Here is a 15,161-nt window from a genome sequence, read left to right as displayed (position 1 = left end):
GTTTATAATTTCCCCACTTGGGAGACTAAGGCAGAAAGAATGGAAGCTGAAAGCTAGCTGGTGCTATACAGCTAGCTGAAAGCTAGACTGAGCTATACAACAAGACCCTATGCTTAAGAACAAAACTGAGGCCTGGAAAGATAGATCAGCAGCATTAACAGCATGTGTTAATCCACAGATGTGAGGAGAAAGACCACCAACCCAAATCATGACCAAATTAATTAAAGCAAGCTTTATTCACGTACAAGGGCTGTCTTTCCCTGAGGTGGGATTCAAGAGATCAGTATTGGACTCAGGTTAGACAAGGGTTTTTATAGCTCAGGAGTAGGAGTTTTCAAATGGGGATTGGCATGCAAATGGGCAGGGTTACAGAAGCAGAACATACGAATAACAAGTTAGTCATAACAACCTTCTGAAACAAGGACATGATTGCCATTCCTGGAACAGGCAGTAAAGAACCATTTGTAGTTATGGTTATAGGTGGGACAAAGCCCAATCCTTGAGAAACAGATTTAATAATAAACAGGAATGAACCTAGTTTGGGCTTTCAAGCCCAAGATAGAAGCAGGCTGGTTTATCACAAGTTCTGCTCTTGCAGGGTACCAGGTGGATTCCTAGTACCACATAGAGCCATTCACCACCTCCTGTAATTCTAAATACAAGGGGATATAACGCCTCTCATTTCTAAGGGCACCTAAACTAATGTGCACATACACATAAATAAAAATAATAAAAAAGGGCCTCTTTAAGAATTAGAACTAAAAACCATTTAAAGAACAGACACAAAAAAAACTTTGGAAAGGATAATATGATAAGCCATTTAAAGAAATGTAAACTGAGTTGATATCCTAGACCAGAAAAAAAAAAAAAATATATATATATATATATATATCAGCTATCTAAGGAGGATGAATTGGACATTTCATGGACTCCTGAGAAAGGACAAACCAATAATTTAGAGATGAAAAATTTTTAAGTTCACTAAATCTTAAATCAACAATTTTACTTCTAGAATTTATTCAAAAAAGAAAAACTAAACAAAGCCCTGTGCCCAATCATCCTGTTAGCCTCACTGTATATTGTGCCTATTGATAAGAACTGAACAAATTACCATAGAGCTACTCAATGATACTAACTAAACTGTCTTAAAGCAAACCTATTTCATTAACCACTAACACGGGCAGGAAGTAACCATGCTGCTTTGTTGTCATCTTGGCTAATGATTTCATCAAGAGGGAGACAGACATGTAACTAGGACAATGATGTCATTAAGATAGCAACAACCATGCAACTTGACTTCCACCTTGGAGAGGACCATGTGTCTTCATCATCATAGTTAATACAACCACATGGCATAAATGGTGGTACCTATACTACTTCCCAGTACCTCTGGGCCCTGGGGGGGGGGGGGTCACTAAACCCCTAGAATTTCCTATACCACAAGTATTTAGTCATATATCCCAACCCCCTCTCCCAACTCTTTCTGTCATTTTTAGTTTTCACCTTCCTGAATGACTACTGGGATCACAGAAATTTAAGAACCAGAGGGCACTCAACATGGGGTCTTCTACAAAGTCATAGGGTTAACCAATTTTTATTTCAGACTATAAAGGTAATACCAAACCTCCATGGTTGTTTTTAAAATTTGACACATTTTCTTGTGTGATCTATTTACTGGTTTATAAAGGGAGTTTGGAGCTAAACATGATATGTTTCTACAGAAGAAAAATACCAGAGGCTACTTTCAAAGATTATTGTTCATTTGACTCTGCAAGTCAAAAAGAGGAAAAAGTGAAAAAAGGATCAAACAAACAAAAACCACAAGCATATCCTTAAAGTAACAATCTAATGTCCATTTGTCAAGTAAAAAGAAAACACTTTGGAGATCAAATATTTTATAGAAGACCAAACTATGAAGTTGCATTATTTCTATACCTAAAATAATGTTAATTCCATTAGACTATCATGGAAAACTCTGTTAAAGAAACTGAATGCTATAATTGGCCAGGATATTCAGCTAGGAATTTACAAAAATTCAAAATCAATCTCTGCCTTAAGAATCAGTGTTGGGGAGTTGTATCATTTGGCAATGTGCTTCTTCTGCAAGTGTAATGGCCCAATTTTGTATTCCTAGTACCCACATTGAAGCCAGACCGGGTGGCATGCACTACCTACTGTAACACCAGTGCTGGAGGGAGGGGACATAGGGAGAACCTGGAGCTTACAGAACAGCCAGGCTAGGCTAGCAGAAATGGCAATCTCCATTGTTTACACACACACACACACACACACACACACACACACGTACACACACACACACGTACACATGCATGCACACATACAGAAATTAGTCTTTAAGAGAACATAATTCCACACTTATACTTTACCTTAACTTTTCATCCATTTACTTTCATTGACAATTATGAAAAGTAGGATGTATGTAAGTGAAATTATTATATCGAATAAGCCTTTACACAGGTAACTAATGCTTGTATTTTTCCATCTAGGAAGACACTGTACTTACGGCTGAAGTAGTGTTAAGCTGCTTCATTAAATTTTCAGGACTTCGTTTTCTTTCAAATCCTAAGGAACATGCACCAAAAATATAGAAGCCACTTGTGTTGTGTGTATCAATAGGTGGAGCATATAAGTTTCATAGAATCAGTGTGAAGAGCAGTTGTGGTGGTGTGAAAGAAAATGGCCCCAAAGGGAGTGGCACTGTTAGGAGTTGTGACCTTGTTGGAACAAGTTGGGTCTTATTAGAGGAAGTGTGTCACTGTGGAGGTGGGCTTTGTGGTCTCATCTATGCTCAAGATACCACTTCCTGTTTCCTGCAAGTCAAGATGTAGGACACTTGGCTACTTCTCCAGCACCATGTTTGTCTGCATGCCACCACACTGCATAATGACTATAATGGACTAAACCTCAGAACTGCAGGCCACCTCAACTAAACGTTTTTCCTTTGTAAGAGTTGCCATGGTCATGGTGTCTCCTCACAGGAACAGAAACCCTAAGACAGAAGTTAAGGGCATGAGCTCTAGAAGCCCACTGAACCTCAGCTACTTCACCTAAAAATGAGCTTCTAATTTGTCAGTCAGAAGTATTAAATGCTCTAATCTGCCTACCACACAGTAAGTGCTTGCTTAGTATTTGTACCTCTTTTTCTGCTCTTCCTCTTCCTTACACACTGACTTTATCCTTCTCTCTGTACAGTAAGGCCATCTATGGAACATCATTGGCATCTGCTTCCTGAGCGTCTTTCCTTTGACAGTTTGCTCCAATGTTTTATTTGTAGCTCTGACTTTGTGTTTATTGTGCTTTTTGCTTCCTGCAAATGACTTACTATTGCAGTATTTAGAATTGTAAATTTCAAAATCTATAAATAAAAAGTTAAAATAAATTATTTTATAGGAAGCTAGTTCTGATTATAAATGCAGACTAATGACTTTTTTCTTTACACAAAAAGACATGATTTGAAATAGCCCCAAATCTGTTCTTTACAAATAATATTTTACAGTATCACAGTTCTTAATTGCTTTAAAATGAAGTATTATGAATTATTGAGAAAGACCTGAGTTACTTATGTATATAGATATTGGGATACAATATGAAGATCTTGTAAAACTCTTTATCAATTTGGATAATCATATTTTAATATTTAAAAATTTTATTCTATTTTTCCACTACTTCAATTCATAACACTCTCTATGCTCGGGGGTGGGGGGTGATTGATTTCATGGCTTTGTACATACTATATAAGTCATCTACTACTGAGTTCTACCCTCAGGCCCACACAATACTACTTCAGTGTCATTTTCTCATTTACCCAGAAGCCAGTTACCTCAAGGTGACCACTGTATTCTAGAAATGGGGCTCATCAGACAAGAAAGGTCCCTACAGAAGAAATCCACAAAAGTGATGCTTCAGTGTATTAAATCATAGTCATATTATGGACCAAGCTATCCTTGACCATTTGTTCTGTCCACAAAGTCTAGTGCTTCTCTACAAAGCTACCGCTTTTCCTTAATAAAAAGTGGGCAGCTTGGGAATATACCTTTGGAATAAGCAATCTTTTTCTATTTAAGCCTTTTACCACCAACCCTTTTTTTCAGAATCAACTTAAGAATTTTACCTGAAATAATTACTACTGTAGTGGTTGGCTTATGGTGCTTTTATTTCTTGAATTACTTTACAATTAATAATCATAATTGAGAAAAAATAGTTTTAAAACTATCAAGTAACAAGGACCAAGAAAATTCTTAAACAATAAGTGTGTTATCTTTGGCTATAATGACTTAGCTTCCTGAATCAGAATCTAGCAGTTCCTTTGTGAAGGATCCATAAGTTGTTAATGACATCTGCAGCAGCTATAGTGTTTCATTTTATATATAACTAGTCAAATAGTTTGTTGCAAGTAATGCATCATGATGCATATTTAAGGTTTTCCAAATAAAGAGTCTTGAGCAATAGGAGCTAGTACCACAGCACATGAGGCTAGGGTGTAAGCTTTTTCCAGAATCAAAAGAGGAATAGCAAGTATTTTTGATGCTGCAAATCTAATTCCAAAGCCCTGTCACAAGAACAGAAAATTATGCTGGCAAGAGTAAGGGGCAATCTTGGAGGATGGTGAATTCCAGAGCTTTTGCTTCTCAAGAATATTATACTGACAGGATGAGGACCTGAAAACATGTAATCTAACCTTAAATTATTCAGTTACTCTTTCACAATAAGAACGCTGGTCAGTCTAATGCTGAAAGACTTCAGGTTAGTAGAGTTTCAAGAAATGCCTTGTTTATTAAAACTTTATTTTGGATTAGTTCGCTAAATAAACTGCCTTATTTTAAGGACAAAGAATGTCAACCAGTTATGTCAGAAAAACCCTATTTATTAACGTTTAAGGCTAAAGAATTATTTTAATAGGCAATCTGGTTTATTTCCAAGTATATTTTAAACCTCAAGCAAAACCTTGTCATCTAACCATGCTTTTCAAATGAAACCCCTAGTAAACTAGCAATTAGTACCAAGTTTGGAACATAACAAAATCTCTTCAAAATGTATGTCAGTGAGTGGTAAACAATACATATTCAATATACTATTAACACAAGTTTATAGTTTCTTCTGGATGATTCTCATTGTAGGCTAAATTTCAATTTTCAGAATGTATACATTTTAATTATTTGTTAAAAAAATATTAAAAGGACTTAGAATATATCTAAATATCAAGGAAATATATTCTTGAAGTTTATCATCCCAATGTTATAATGTTTTTGTAAAGGAGATGAAGTCATTTTTTCCAAGTGATTTATTTTCATAGTAGATACTTAGGTTGATAAAAATTAACAGAAAATGAGAGTCCACTTGTATTTCTGATCTTATAAATTATTTTCATGGTAAGTCCTACAAACTGTATCATAATTACAATACTGTAGGGTTTATGATGACTTAATTTTTTTGTTACAAATCTTAATTTATATTTGAAATAATGAACTCTTGGTTTAAAGCACAACTGTACTATTTTAAGAATCTTAGCTAATGAATTAGACCTTAACGTTAAGTTGAAGTGGTTATTTTCTGGCATTTGTATATTTGTATATCAAGTTTATAAGTGACTGATATATGTATAATTCTATAAAAATAAAACTTTAAAATATAACACTGTTTAGTCTGTGCTTTAACACACTGTTTTATATTACTTGAATGCACTGTAGAGTGGCAAGAAAAAAAATTAATATGCAATGGTAGATTTCTGTTTAAGAAAAAAAGTCACAGGAATAGCTTCCTAATTTCTCAGCTCCTAATGACCAGAGAATCATTCTAACCAGCAGGGGGAGATAGGAAGGAGAGTAGTAAGACAAAGAACAGGCTACAGGCAAGAAAAGCAGTTATAATTATAGCTGGGAACACAGAATTTGCTAAAGGAAGTCTACTGTATAATTATATTCGAAAATTTAGCAAGATGCCCAGAGGCTGACTCGCAGCTGTCAGGGACTGGTAACTTTACTTCTGTTCACACAACCACCACTTCAGCAACCAAATCTACTATCTAGATGTGTTACTAGAATTGACAAGAGTAAAAGGGACAGATCTTTTAAAACATTTTATTTTCTAAAAAAAGATAGGCGCATCTATTTCCACAAACCTTCTCACTTGAGCTGTCCTTTTAGGTTGCTCTCCTTCAAAACCTAAAGATATTATCTATAGGCAGATCTCTCAACTAAATTCTGAGCAGACTAGGATCCTGACTACCAATACAATTCCAAATATCTTCACTAGTCTCAAATTTGCCTTTCCCATTCCACTCCACTCCTATCACACCTAACGGGACCATCACAGTCTGCTAAGCCTGAAGCTCAAGATTTACCTTTGCTCATTCCCCTATCTTCCTGATGTCCTAACTGATTCAAGCCATCAGATCTTATTAACTTTGTGTTAAAATGTTGCCATTCCTCAATGGAGGATATGCTAAAAGACTAACCCCATCTCACTGAATGTTATCCTATTTAGAAATTAGTTTTATAGCAGTAATCAAGTGAAAATGAGGTCATTAGGGTGGGTCCTAATCCACCATGAATGATGCCTTTTAAAAGGAAGAAATTTAGACACAGACAGACACTAAGAAGGAAATTGTGGGCAGAGAAACAAGAAGATGCCATGTGATGATATATCATCCACAAGCCAAGAGCATCAAGAATTAATTACCCACAAACCAGTCTTCAGCTAGTACTTTGAACCTGCAATCTCTAAAATGAGGTTTTTGTGTGTAGCCTCCTAGTTCGGGGGCTTTGTTACAGCAGCCTTACTCCAACTTTTGTTGCTTAACAAACTATCAAGCAGGCAATTCGTGAGCAATAGAAGTCCCACTGGTTCATGGTTCTCAGAGGTTGGAAAATCTTAAGAACGTGGCACCAACCAGTGGTAATTCCCTTCTTTCTGCCTCAGTCTCTTGCAGAAGAAATGAAGAAGAGTAAAAGGAGAAAGGAAGGGACAGACGCATGATGTAAGAGAAAGCTGGAGAGAGAGAAGAGGTCAAACTTGACCTTTTCTCAGAGTCCCTTCTCACAACAGTAACACTACTCTCTCATCAACTAGTCTCTTAACACTGTTGCATTAGCAACTTTTATATACGGCACTCAAAGAAAACTCCTGACAAAGTGACATTTACAAAGAGACCTGAAAGCAAGGAAGGGAGAAAAATTATGGCTATCAAACACTATACTATGGATATCCTAGGAAAGAGTTACCAAGTAAAAGGAAGCCCAAATGCAAAAAGGCAGAGCCTAGCAGTCCTGAAAGACTAGCAGTGAAGTTTCTACGACTTCCAAGGGAAGGAGAAGAGACTGACTGCAGTTGAGGTCTGAATGAACCTACCATCCTAAAGTCACATGTGCTTTTAGGATACAAGCAGTCAAAAAAGAACAGCAGTGGAATTTATGAATAGCCTGATATGCTGTTCACTAAAAGGATCATTTTGGCTGGGCGGTGGTGGTGGTGGTGGTGGTGGTGGTGGTGGTGGTGGTGGTGGTGGTGGTGGTGGTGCACGCCTTTAATCACAGCACTCGGGAGGCAGAGGCAGGCGGATCTCTGTCAGTTCCAGGCCAGCCTGGTCTACAAAGTGAGTTCCAGGACAGGTGCAAAACTATACAGAGAAACCCTGTCTCGAAAAACAAAAACAAAAACAAAAAAAGAATCACTTTGACCTTAGGTACAGAACAAACTTATGGGAGGAATATAGTACAACTGGTGATCAGCTAAAACAACCCTACAAAGTCCGGGTGATATATAATAGTTGCTTAGAATACAAAGTGATAAGTTATATGGGTAGATAAGATTTATAAAGCCTTTCTCCTACGAATTCACAAGAACAAGGGAAAGAAACAAACCTTAAGATTTCCCTAAGGGTGGGAAAGAGGTGGAGGTAGGGGTGACTTTGAATTTAGTATCATTCATCCAAGGCAGGGCTTCCATGCAGTAGCTTTGTATTTCTAAGTATCTCCATGCCCACACCTGGTTTTAAGGAATTTTATTCCTCTTTTAGGGGAATCATCTTTAGTGCCTGCTATCTACTGTTACAATTATAAAGTTACATGTGTTAAAACAGTAACAACTACAGTAGCTATGATTATCACATCCTCTATAAAACTCCATATATATAACCCAAGCCCAGCTTTGAACTGAAGAAACATTCAGGTACAATATCTTTAAATGAGAAAACTCCATTTGATTAATCTACAGTACTCAATTCAATGTTAAACAATTTTTAAATGACAATATTACTCTTACCAATATCACTGCATTAAATTTTCCTTATAAAGGAAAAACAGAAAAAAATTATATTACTTCTTCAAACTTTAATGTTCTTGTGCAATTGCTATTCATAAAAGTAAAACATGTGCACTATCATTCAGCTGATCTAAAGAAGGCTAAATGCTGTCTAATACATAGCATTTTAATTTAAAAATAAAGCACTTAAAACTTCAACTATTTATACTGGTAGAGAAAAGAAGCACAATGCATTTTCAGGAACAGAAAAAATATGGACTACTTACAAGGATATGGCTTTGTTATCAATGAGCAACTCGGAATATACACATTAAGTTCTGTCTACAGAGCTCACTGTTAACCAGTTACCAAAGCACACAAATCTGAAGCACAAATTCTGAAGCAAAAGTCACTGAAGACCATTAGACTACCAACTATAGAATCACCTTAGCAGGGAACACAGAAAAGAATAACTGAATTGACAGAAAGTATAATGAACTTTCATAGTCTATGTATTAGAAATGGAATTAGAAGTGAAAAAGAAGTGAACTACTAGACGTGGTTCATCCAAAAGCATTTAAGATAAACTACATTATCAAAACTGGTTTGGGGCCTGAGAGATGGCTCAATGGATTATGTGCTAGCTATGTAAGTGTTTAGATCTGAGTTCAGGTCCCCATCACCCACATAAAAGGCCGACGATCCAATGCTGGGGAGAAGGAGGCAGAAGAATCTCAGGGACTTGCTGGCCAGTAAGTCTAGACAATTGATGAACTCCAGGTTTAGTGAGCTGTCTCCAAAAGTAGGGGTGGAGAGCAATGAAGATGTCTGACATCAGCTTCTGGCCTGTGTGTGTGCTGATGTTTGGCACTGTACATTAATTTGTTCCTGTCTATAAAATTCTCTTCCTGTACAGACCATTGGGTGCAAGAGCACCTGCGTCATTATTCGGTCCTCAGTGTTAACGTCAGAAAGGGACGAGCAGCTTTATTCCTTTCAAACCTAAAGCCTGGGCCTGTGAAACCAGGAATGGAAACTCTGAACAGTGTCAGAGGTGTCATGGACACTGAAACTGTGGGAAAGTTTCAGAAGAGAACAAACCAAGGAGAGTGACCCGGCCTTTGAGAGCCCCTCATCACTTGAGGGAGGGAGGATTTCCTGGTCCACAAGGTTTCACTCTTTTATTAAGTGTCTTTTAGAAATAACATGACCAAGATTTTATTTGCTTTTGTTGCCATTTTTTTCTGAGATAGGCTTTCTCTATCACCACCCTGGCTGTCCTTGAAATCACTTTGTAGACCAGGCTGGCCTCAGACTCACAGGGATCCCCCTCTGCCTCCAAGTACTGGGATTAAAGGTGTGCATCACCATGCCCAGCAAAGATGTGCTTTTAAAACAATAGAGGACCTCTGGTTTGGTAAGAACATACTCAAGGCCTACAAACAAATTTTGTATTCTCTCAAAATTAAGGAATTGTATTTTTTAAAACACCTTTTATAAGTCTGGCTTATTCTTACACATAGGACTTCCTATTCTCATTTGCCATCTTATTACATGTTTGTAGTAAAATTTTCTCTTTCTCTGTCTACCAGATGGAAAAGTATAAAGCATTTTTTAAATCAACATGATTTTATATGCTATGTGAGAATAAATCACTAAAGTTTTAGAATTTTTGTCAAGAATCAAGTATGTAATCAACAAAAACTTTCAAATATGAAGTTTTCTTCAATTTTTCTTCAGTATTTATTATAGGTATTTTTTTAAAACTAGTAAAGTTGTTGTATGTCAGAAAATTAAGGACCAATCAGTACACCATCAAGTGATCTCACACACACACACACACACACACACACACACACACACACAAAACCCCACCCCACAACAAACTGATGGTCTGTAGTACTCTATCCTGTTACAATTCTAAATGAAAAAAAAAAAAAAAGGTAGTCTTTCAACAATCAAGGCCAGGAAAAAAAAAATAGGTTAATCAAAAGCGATAAATATTTCAAGATTTAAAACATATGGTGATTTAAAGATTTAAAATGTGGTGACATTTAAAATGTAGAAGGGATATTTTTACCCTGATTTTTGTGGTACTCTGATCATTCTATAGGAAAATTAGCCTTTTTCATTCAAATGAAAGCCCCAGGAATTAGAGCACCCCAAGACAGTATTTGTTAGAATTACCACACACAAAGGCCTTAGGGTAGGATTCCTATTGCTGTGGGAAAAAAAACAAAGACTGAAAACAACTTTTGTTTACTTCAGCTTACACTTCCAGTTAACAATCCATTGCAGAGGGAAGTAAGAGCAGGAACTCCCAGTGCAGAAACCTGGAGGTAGAAACTGAAGCAGAGGCCCAGGAAGATGGCTGCTTCCTGGCTTGCTGCTCACAGCTCACTCCGCCTGTGCTCTTATACCATCCAGGACTGCAAGCCCAAAGGGGGCAACACTACATACAATCAGCTGGCTTCCCCACATCAAGTACCAATAAAATGCACCACAGGCTTGCCCACAGACAGATGTGGTGGGGTATCTTCTCAAATGAGGTTTCCTCTTCACAGATGACTCTAGCCTGTGTCAAGCTGACCAAAAACTAGCCAGCACGGTCATCTGCTGTGTCATTGCACTCATGTGAAATGTTCACAGTATGTAAACGAATACACATAGGACACAGATCAGGGGAAGCGTATCAAGTAACTAACGGTACAGGTCTTCTTTGGGAATAATCAAAATGTGTTGGAACTAAACGTATTTGATAGGTGCACAATACTTCAAACATACCAAATACCACTGGACTCCAAAGTTTGTAAGTGTGCAGATCACCTGAATGAGCAATTAACAAATAAAAATAAAGCTATTTCCAGCTATGAGCATTATGTATCTGTGACCAGATGTTCTGGGCACACAGAGATCAACTGTGTAGTTTCTCTAATCATGTCTAACTTCAATCTGATCATGAGAAAACATGAAACAAAACCAAACTGAAATATATTTGTAAAATAACCAATTAATATTTTTCAAAGGTTTCTAGAACCCTGGCTCTTAAAACAGACAAGGGAACTATTACGAGACCTGGTGAAGCAGAAGTGAGATCTGTAATTTAATTAATGCAATTACAGCATATTACTCTCTTAGCCATATAAAACTGTATTAAAGTAAACTCAGTGGAAACTAAATAAAAAGCATTATTTCAGCAACTATGAAGTTGTTAAAAAATAAAAGGTACAAAGGAAAGAAGATATAAAAGAGGAACAAATGCTGCCCAGCCACCCATTTTAGTTACCTTCCTGAACACTCGTTAGGAAAAAGTGGAGATAAATTAAGTGAAGGGTATTCTAAGGGCAGGAATTAACTCACAGCATTTTCAACTGCTTAAACACATTCATTCATTGGAACTACAGTGGCAGTTTCCTTGGGTAGGTCTGGATAATTAATTTAGAACTCAGGCTGAGTAAAATTTAAACTCATATGGATATTTTCAACAAAAGTTCTCAATTTAAGATAAGCAAAGTCAAAGAAAAAGTTAAAAAGAAATACTAGTACAATTCCTATAGATAGCTTCAACAGTTTAGCTTTAATACTAAAATGGGGAAAGCATTTAATAAGAATAACACTAAAATATCTTCTTGATAAATTTTATTTTATTTTACATCTGCAACTCTTCTCTATAGCTGCATTATCTTAAAAAGATTAAAAAGGGATTTCATATATAATTAACAGAAATCATTTTGTGTCTCAACACAACTCTTTATAGTACACCCTTACAAAGGATGTACTATTCTACTCAAACTTATCTCCTTAAAAAAAAATATGCTGGGTAAAAGAACATCTTCAAATTGAAACCAAAATGAATTGATAAACTTTCCAATTTTCATAATTATAATTAACCCACTGGCATTCAAATACTATAAACATGTTACTTTAATATTAAGCTTGATATGTAATCAAATTATTAAGTCTAATAAAATATTGATACATTTAAATTAGAAAGTCAAGGTTTAACAAATGTACTCTCTCAGAAGATAAGACATCACTACCACCTTGATGTTGGACTTCTATACCCAGAATCATACAAGAATCAAGTTCTATTTGGGAGCCCCACAATCTGGTATTTACTAGTGCATTCCTAGGAAACTAACACAGCTCTTAGGCATCAAATGAGCCAATTAATGCTCCTGTACTCTCCCAACAGCATTCCCTCGGGACAGGATTCAGATTCTCAGCACTACAGACAATGTACTTTACTGCAACATCACTTGCAACCCAACCCCACTCCTAAAAACTACTGGTTTGAACCCAAGCTCTGTAGCCCAGTTATACAGCTTTATACCTCACCACAAACGTGAGATGAACTTTGGGACCAGACTCAAGTTCAATAACAAAGCCTTACGCCACCTGGCTTAACAGGACAGGATGTTTCAGATACCTATGTTTCTAAAATATTTTTAATGAATTACCTCTAAAGACAGCATTCTATTTTGGTTGTTTCAAGATGAAAGTATCAATGTAAACTAGAGCATTAAGAAACAAAAACTTCTATTGTAGCCAGAAAGAAAGAACAAAGGTGGGGTTAATCATGATCAATGGACTTAAAGCTGAAATCTCAATATAATCCTAAAACCAAGCCATGTTCTTGGATTGCCATCTGGTTCCCACTTGTTTACACACACATCTTTAAAACCTAAAGTAACTTTAGACAGCCCCTGTAAGAACAATTCAAAGTAATACAGAAATAAAGATGACCCAAAACCCACTCCCAAGGAATACATCCCAATATATGTAAAATAGCTCACTTTAAAACAAAGAAACAGTATACCCATTTTTTTGTATTAAATGCATTTTGTATATTTGCATATATTTTCCAAGAGAAAAGTATTAAACATTTTAGTCACCACCAAACACTCAAATATATACTATAAAAATACACTTTCATGCACCTCAGCCTATAGTGCCATAGAAAGGAGATACGTAATTCTCACGGAATGACACAGGACTAACTTTCTAAAGTATCATGACAAGTTAATCATTACCTTAAGGATTCTAGCCTTCAGTAACACTTACTAGAAATTGAATTTAGACAGAAACTGGTCCAAGGATACAACCATCAGATAACATAGCAAGAATTTGAATCTTTTATTCTTATGTATATCTCTTAATTATTTATTCCACCTGCAGAAATACAGAAAGACAGACAGGAAGAAAAAAGGAAATCTGTATTACCACCTACTTGCAACTCTACTAATAGCTCTACTTAGACAGACAGAACCAGAATATGAACAACTTTCCAGTAAAACTCTGGTGAGAAATACCATCTTCAAGCACTGAACCTTTCCCAAATAACGTGGACACAAATACTCCACACCTTCACTGTGCATAATCTCCCTGTAGCTATATTAATACAGTCAAGCAGATAAATGGCCAAGATTCCCAAGCTCTGTAATTACTTTGACTCTTTAGAGACTCTGTCTCTGTGTAGATTTTAAACTCACAACAACTATCTGACTAACCTTAAAGCCTTTCTGGAACCCCAGTTTATTGTTTTTCAAAACATGAATAATTTATGCAAAAACATTTCGGGTATTTGATTTCCTACTTTGTACATGCACAATATATGAAGATTCTAACTCCACTGCATCCTCAGAGTTCAAAAATCCACTACAGAGTAAGTTAGTTGGTGCATACCTTTCAGTTCACCATTTTAGGAGGCCGACGCATAAGGGATGAGACTGAGTTCAAAGACAGTTTAAGCCTTGAACATTTAGTAATACCAAGTCTCAAAAGATTAATTAATTGATTAATTAATTAAAATATATTAAATCTAATCCAGGAATGAATTTTAGAAGAAATATTAATAATCAGCCCAGACATCCAGAGCAAGAAATCTCATTGAATGAAGCTTTAGGATACATAGGACAACAAGACTATTAAAGACACAGGAAAAACCAAAACAAAAGTATTTGCCAATGAAGAAAAGTAAAAGACAAAAGATTCCCAGCCAAGAATAAGGCAGCTCTTCAAAACTATTAAATCACAGAGGGAAAGTTGGGTCCCTGTAGTAGGAATTCTGAGAAGCCAGAAGCTCATCCATGTAGAGAAATCTTTCTGCAAGAACTCTCAACTGAGAACTCCAGCTCAACTGTTTCAGCAATCGATTTCTGCTAGATGTTAAGTGCCCGATTTGATGGTGTCTTGCTGCCTAACTGCTGCTTGCTATTTGTTCTTTTGCTTAGAAGCCTCACCCAGGGCATGCTTTGTGTTGCCTGGGACTTTCAACTGGCAACTCCAGCTGGCTGCCTTCACAAGACTTCCCCAGTTGTTTCTCCTGAATGTTCTAAGACATTATTTTGATGATTTTTGCTATCTACTACTTGTAATTTTCTCTTTTCCTCCTCTTGATATATTCTTAATAAACTGACACATTCAAAAACAAAGGCACAGTTACTATAGGTCATTCTCTGGGCAAAACTATCATCCGTTTCCACATGCATCCTTCCATCACTCAGCTGAACCCCTCCAAACACTCCAGGCTCCAAGACTGGCTCTGAACCATCACATGTTGCAACATTATCATTCCCACCAGAAACGGGTTCGCAAACTTAGATTTAACTAAGCAGCATCAAATGACTGTCATCTGCAGTAAGAGAAGTTTGTGTCTCTCTGCTGGAACTAAAGATGTTTGTTGCTCTAGCTGCTGATGGTAGCCATACTATAAACATGAAAAAACCTACCCTAAAAACAGAAAGAGATATATATGACATTACTTCAGATTTATACAGCTTAACCTACAAAGTGTTTAAAGACCAAGTCCTAAAGGCTCCCCTACAGGGGGAATTTATAGTAGGAAAGAAATAAACGTAACTTTGGAATAAGTCAGATTATCCGAAGAGTTCTATTACATA

General features: G+C 36.5%; 1 protein-coding gene across 31 annotated transcripts in view; it reads right to left on the bottom strand.

Annotated features, from left to right (window-relative positions):
• The window catches only part of Tbc1d5 (TBC1 domain family member 5), a 453,313-nt gene that overhangs the window by 369,725 nt on the left and 68,427 nt on the right, over positions 1-15,161 (bottom strand). For 2 of the 31 annotated variants that reach the window (XM_076557560.1, XM_076557544.1), the window contains exon 4: positions 13,324-13,431. The exons of the other annotated variants lie outside the window; for them this stretch is intronic. The gene's annotated coding sequence lies outside the window, so the exon portion shown is untranslated. The remainder of the gene's footprint in view (positions 1-13,323; positions 13,432-15,161) is intronic. 31 annotated transcript variants of the gene reach the window in all.

The sequence above is a fragment of the Peromyscus maniculatus genome, chromosome 21 (assembly GCF_049852395.1).
Source record: "Peromyscus maniculatus bairdii isolate BWxNUB_F1_BW_parent chromosome 21, HU_Pman_BW_mat_3.1, whole genome shotgun sequence".
In the NCBI taxonomy this organism is placed as follows: domain Eukaryota; kingdom Metazoa; phylum Chordata; class Mammalia; order Rodentia; family Cricetidae; genus Peromyscus; species Peromyscus maniculatus.
Note: the sequence above shows the minus strand (reverse complement) of the source record. Positions and strands in the feature narration are given on the sequence as shown.